Source organism: Rhipicephalus microplus, chromosome 2, assembly GCF_043290135.1.
Source record: "Rhipicephalus microplus isolate Deutch F79 chromosome 2, USDA_Rmic, whole genome shotgun sequence".
In the NCBI taxonomy this organism is placed as follows: domain Eukaryota; kingdom Metazoa; phylum Arthropoda; class Arachnida; order Ixodida; family Ixodidae; genus Rhipicephalus; species Rhipicephalus microplus.
Genome location: NC_134701.1, coordinates 230,941,132 through 230,947,131, shown reverse-complemented (window position 1 = coordinate 230,947,131; position 6,000 = coordinate 230,941,132). Strand labels below are relative to the sequence as shown.

At 45.9% G+C, this 6,000-nt stretch overlaps 1 long non-coding RNA gene across 1 annotated transcript; it reads left to right on the top strand.

Annotated features, from left to right (window-relative positions):
* The first annotated feature begins 3,549 nt into the window (after positions 1 to 3,549).
* LOC142775624 (uncharacterized) lies at positions 3,550 to 5,419 on the top strand. The gene is made up of 2 exons (XR_012886848.1): positions 3,550 to 3,614; positions 3,708 to 5,419. It is a non-coding gene; the product is annotated as an uncharacterized LOC142775624 (long non-coding RNA).
* Positions 5,420 to 6,000: the final 581 nt, after the last annotated feature.

Genomic DNA, 6,000 nt, shown 5'->3' with positions numbered 1-6,000 from the left:
TTTGGCACATTGTGAAATAAAGTGAGAGAATAGAATTTTTGAATGACTGAGGCATAAATATTAAATGAAATTCTTCTGAACGCTAACTGATTACCCTATAATAATGAAACACTAAATGTAATAATAGTAAAAATCGAGAGCTGCCCAACGGCTCTAGGAAGAGAAGCTGGTTTATTTTCCTTCTTTCTTGCGTTTGACACCGCCAGAAGCGCTGGATGCATACAAGTTCGACTATAGTCTACGTTTAGAACGCCGACAACGCCGAGCAGCGACTGCGTGTTTATTTATTTTATTTATTTTTTACAGGATTTCTGCTGGCTTCAAAGTGAAGGCATAAGCAGGAGTGGGTAACATATAAATATAGCACACTGAACATTTTCACAATATATTACGCACAGAGAATGCCGCGGACACACTGGTTTTAACGCGGTAAAAAGAAAAATATACAGTGCATGACATGTAATTGCGCATAACATAATACCTATATAAGTGCGTACTAACATCACTTGTGTACTAACAATGCAACGTCACAAAACAAAGAGTACAAATATGGCAGCAAGAGATGCTATAAGTTTTTAAGTTCCGATAAGAATGACGCCACGGTCGCCGCCTCCACAATCCCACCAGGGAGGCGATTCCACTCGCGTACAGTTCGTGGGAAAAAAGAGCCCATGTACAAGTTCGTTCTGCAAGAAAATTTCTGTAATTTTTTGAGTGATCCGCCCGCGTGAGTCGTCGCACGACTTTTTCTATATACGCACTTCAATCAATGCCAAGCTTATCGTGGTAGAGCAGATACAGTTTTGAAATGGAACGCGTCAAACCCTTCGATGCATATTGTAGTTGAAGCATGGCGTTTTCGCCTAAACCACTGACCCCCATCCCTGCAAACCTCTAGCCTAGTTCTTTCCTAAAGCAAGTAAAATCGAGGTACCATTTCAACAGCGTTCGACCTCGGCTGTTTTGGTACACTTCATTAAAAAAACAAACAAGTGGTAGTGGGGTTGCTGTTGATGATAATGACAAGGACGACCACGTTGATGATGATAGTATTCTATTGTTCATGTTGCGTACCCGCTTAAATGCATGGGTCGCTCACCATAACAGCAAGGAAGAGGAAGATGAAGATTAAATGTGCGAGAGTCAGCCGGATCTTTATCTAATTTCCGATTTTAGTTGGTCGCGAGGAAGGTAATGAATATAAATTAAGGCAGAATATATTTTCTTGGTTGCTGAAGTGATGAATGATTGTGAAGCCTTTCAGCAGAAGGTGTAGCAGTGGTCTGCGAGACCTCGTTTCAGTTAAGCCACAAGTCATACGCTGTCGCTGTTATAAACTCTTATTATCCACCACTAGAGCCACGAGGTGTTTCGCCACAACATTTTATATCAAGGAAAACAAAAGTCCAATATTTCGAGCTCTGGGATCTCAGACCACGAGAAGAACTGATCTTTCCCCAGAGTTGGTCTGCCATTGCTTGCACAAATCATACTGCAGTGCCTAATTAGGGGATTTTGTGACGCGACAACACGCACTGCAGACAATCCGTAAACGGCAACTCAAGAGAAGGAATACGCGCAAATAAACGCCATGGTCAGGAACAGTAGGTGGTATGGAAAAAGAGGTGAAAAAAAGAGATGGTGTAATAACTGAGAACCAAATCAGTAGTTCGTCACTGCAGTGCCTGCATCAAAAATGCCGTGCTGCAATTATTCATCCATATAACTGATTGCAACCGTGAATAATAATAAAAAAGCTGCTTTTGTAGGAATTCCGTTTGGAAACTGGTGCCAGATCACAGCCATTATACTGCGGGAACGTAAAACGTTAGCGTTCAGCGAAGAAAAAACAGCGTTTGCCGCAAATGTCAGACAAATAAAATACCGTTGATTTCCGCGGACAGGCACGGGATAATTACCGATACATGAGTCTTAGCATGAAGCAGAATCACAAGTTGGGCGAGCTAGTGAATGATTGAAAGAAGAGCTGTGTCATTTTCTATGGCATACGTAATCTAACACGATGCGTTGTCAATTATTCTTCGATGTTCTTAGTACGTCTGCTTTTCTTGAGAAGCATCATAACCTTTGCAAACTTCTTTAAAAATTACATTAATAAATATCCGCCAGCTATACTACGTTTGCCGGAAAGAACAATATCCTATTCTATGATTAGTCTTGCGTTCACATTATAAAAAACACTGTATCTCTGGTCGGGCACATCAAGAGAAAAAATTCTGGAAAAAGAATGGATTCACATCTGCTGCTAAGACCTTCTGATAACTTGCACTCCAGCTTTTTTTTAACCGCTCTGACTACATCTCCCATTGCACTGAAAAAGTGTAACAGGGGCTTTGTTTTGTTTTGTTTCCCTGGGATGTTGGCTCATACCCACTCAGGGGGATTGGCCAAGAAAGTGTAGTGCAGTTTTTCTGCGATCATTTTAACTATGTGTAATGAATTGGTATTATAATAAGACTAATGTAAAAATAAAAACAACATAAAAAGAGCAAACAAAAAAATCAAGTTGAGCAATTTTGAGATTTCAGGTGTTATGATTACCACTCAGCTGCGTTTACTTCACTCTGCCCTGGGGAGTAATAAATAATTTTTTGATTAAAGATCACAAAGGTATACGCTTGGTTGCCTGAATATAATCGCAAACGGCATTGAACACTGGCTACCTTCTTCTTCTTATACACTATACTGCTCGATTTCCCTCTCTACCACGTTCCAGCTTTGGATCACCAGTGAATGTGCAGTAGTTCGAGCGGTACATGCTGGGTTAAAGCGTTTTCTTCTTTTCAGGCAAAGTAATTCCGCCTCCGATTTTTGCTGCAACAACCACCTGGCTCCAGAGAACTTCAGACAGACGAATGAAGAAGGGCATGAAAGTTAAAGTCGTCGAGAAAGAAAACGAAGTTGAATAACATGGGGGGTTGATAACGAGTTATAAAAACTCCACCTGAAAAAGAACAAAATTATTTCGCCAAACATAACATTCGGCAGGGGAACGAAAAAGTATTATATTTATTATTACGAAAAGCATTCGGCTAAAATGCAGAATAGATCATCTTGACTGCTATAACTTCAGTCAAATCGCTATGAACTTGTCTTCTTTCTTATTGAGATTATTTTCCAGACCACTGAAGTTTTTTAAACACAGTTTTGAGCGTGCATGTTTTGAACTTCTCGCGCGTGCGTCATAAACTTCTCGATGAACTGGCAAAAGAAGAGGACAACGACGATCAATGAAGTGCTGACGTGGCCATGCAAAAATTCAAACATAACAAACGACTTAGTGCGGTGTTTCAGGAAATGAAGCTCAAAGGGTGTTAGAATGAAACGCGTGAACATACGGACGACGCCGTTGATAGGAGAAAAGCTTCGAAACTACGTGAAACTATCGCAAACCGAGATTCCGTCTTGAACAACGCCACCTATATTAAAATTGTTCTAGGTGGCGCTGACTTGAACCTCGACAGAAGAAGAACAAGACAAAGAACGCAGAAGAAGAAGAAGCAAGAGGGTATAAAAGCGGGCCGGAATCGAACGTTCGGCGTCAGCTGTCCGGGAGCCGCAGCCGGGAGCCGTCGGAAGCCACATCGAGAAGGGTAAGTTTTCGACCCTCTAGGTCCCTTTCATCGCCATTGCTAACTGGTAAATCGTTGCGATTCGCCTTTATCATCCATGTTCCTCTGCTGCAGCGACTGAATTACTTGCCGAGACCTGCTGCTTCTTTGGGACTCCGGGCGCAGCCGTGGAAGACGCAGAATGGAGAACCTCGCGGATCCCGACCAGAGCACTAACTGTACGTGGGCTCCACCTGTCCGCTCATGTCCACCAATCGACGGTGGAGACGATACCTGATGATTCGGGTGCGTTCTGCGAGATGATATTCGTCCCTGGTCTTCCAAACGGCAGCTCCGACTACCAAGGGCTCAGCGAAGCACGATGTCCGTCTACCACAGCCGTGAGTAACCTGCTTGACGATCCTGGATCGCTATGAGGTCTCGTCTAGAACCTGCCAGGGGCGTGAAGGAGGGAGGCCCCGAAGACGAGCCTAGCAGTGGCTTCACTATAGCTCTGCTCGTCCGCTTCTGTTCATGGCCATATCCAAGGGCGCTGCAACACTAAAGGGCCGCAGCAGTTGAGCCGACCAGATTGGCTGTTACCTGCCCAAAGCAAAGACTGCTCCGTGGTGCCGGGTTATCGTGGCGACCGTCGGAGAGCGAGAAAGGATTCTCTGCATTCAACGGCAATGGCGGACCACAGAAAATTAACAGCATGCACAAGTCTAGACTGTTCTTGTTTGTGTGTGTTCTTTTTTTGTGTGACCACTTTTGCAGCCCAACATAAGACACGTCCTGACGGTCCCCAATGTAGCTGCAAGTCTCGTGGAACCTGCCAGGGGTGTGGAAGGGGGAGGCCCCGAAGACGAGTCAAGCAGTGGCTTCAGAATAGCTCCGCTCGTCCGTTTCTGTCTCATGGCCACATTCAAAGGGCGCTGCAACACAAAAGAGCCGCAGCCGTTGAGCCGACCAGTTTGGCTGTTACCTGCCCAAAGCAAAGACGGACCTGTGGCGCTGTCTCCGGCGCTGTCGGGAGGCTACAGGGGACTCTCGGGACGTGCCTGTACCATCTACCACCACCGTGAGCAACCTGCTTGACGATCCTCTCTCGCTGTGAGGTCTCATCTGGAACCTGTCAGGGGCGTGGAAGGGGGAGGCCCCAAAGACGAGCCTAGCAGTGGCATCACTATAGCTCCGCTCGTCCGCTTCTGTGTCATGGCCACATTCCAAGGGCGCTGCAACACAAAAAAGCCGCAGCCGTTGAGCCGACTAGATTGGCTGTTACCTGCCCAAAGCAAAGACTGCTCCGTGGTGCCGGGTTGTCGTGGCGACCGTCGGAGAGCGAGAAAGGATTCTCGGCATGCCACGGCCATGGCGGACTTCAGAAAATCAACAGCATGCGCAAGTTCTTGTTTGTGTGTATTCTTTTTTTGTGTGACCATTTTTGCAGCCTAACATAAGACACGTCCTGACGGTCTCCAATGTAGCTGCAAGTCTCGCGGAACCTGCCAGGGGCGTGGAAGGGGGAGGCCCCGAAGACGAGCCAAGCAGTGGCTTCACTATAGCTTCGCTCGTCCGCTTCTGTCTTATGGCGACACTCCAAGGGCGTTGCAACACAAAAGAGCCACAGCCGTTGAGCCGACTAGTTTGGCTGTTACCTGCCCAAAGCTAAGACGGACCTGTGGCGCTCTCTTCGGCGCTGTCGGGAGGCTTCAAGGGGGCTCTCAAGACGTGCTTGGTATTTTTCTGACCTCATAAATGTGACGACCGTGTGGACGGCTGTGCGGCTTCTCCAGGGTCCTCACTGCAGCCTCCGGGCAGCTGAAATAAATTTACTGCAAAATGTAGTTGGATTTGCTGTTGTCAGTTAGCTGTGGTGCTTATGCATTCACAGCTCGCGTCAGCAGGCACATCATAAGCCTAACACAAAATCTTAGTTGCCTTCCTTGGCATTATTTGGCCCTAGGAATATCTTAGAATGGCAGAAGTAAGCCAGCATAAAACGAGTTTAAATGCTTATAATCGAGTGGCAGAAACAGTAAAATCTAGTCAGACGTGAAAATACCCATTGTTGTTTAAGGAGCCGAAAAGCGTAGCGGGTGAATTTTTAAAATACACACGGTCCTTCATTTCTTTGCGGCACAATTAAAGTATGCACCGAAAACCGAAGCGAAACAAGCTATTAAAAGGGTGATGCGCACCTATTAAATAGGTCACTACATGGCTAAAGTAGCTTAGCGGGCGCCAATTAAATACACACCGTCTTTAGCTCTTTTGCGGCACGTTTGAAGCATGCAATGAAAACTGAAGCCTGAAAAGCATTGGAGAAAGCGATGTGCGCCTGATTAGGCTGCTCCGTAGGTCACTCAATACACGGCTGATCAAACACCGTCGTGGCTGTAATCAAGACTGCTCGCTGCATCCATGT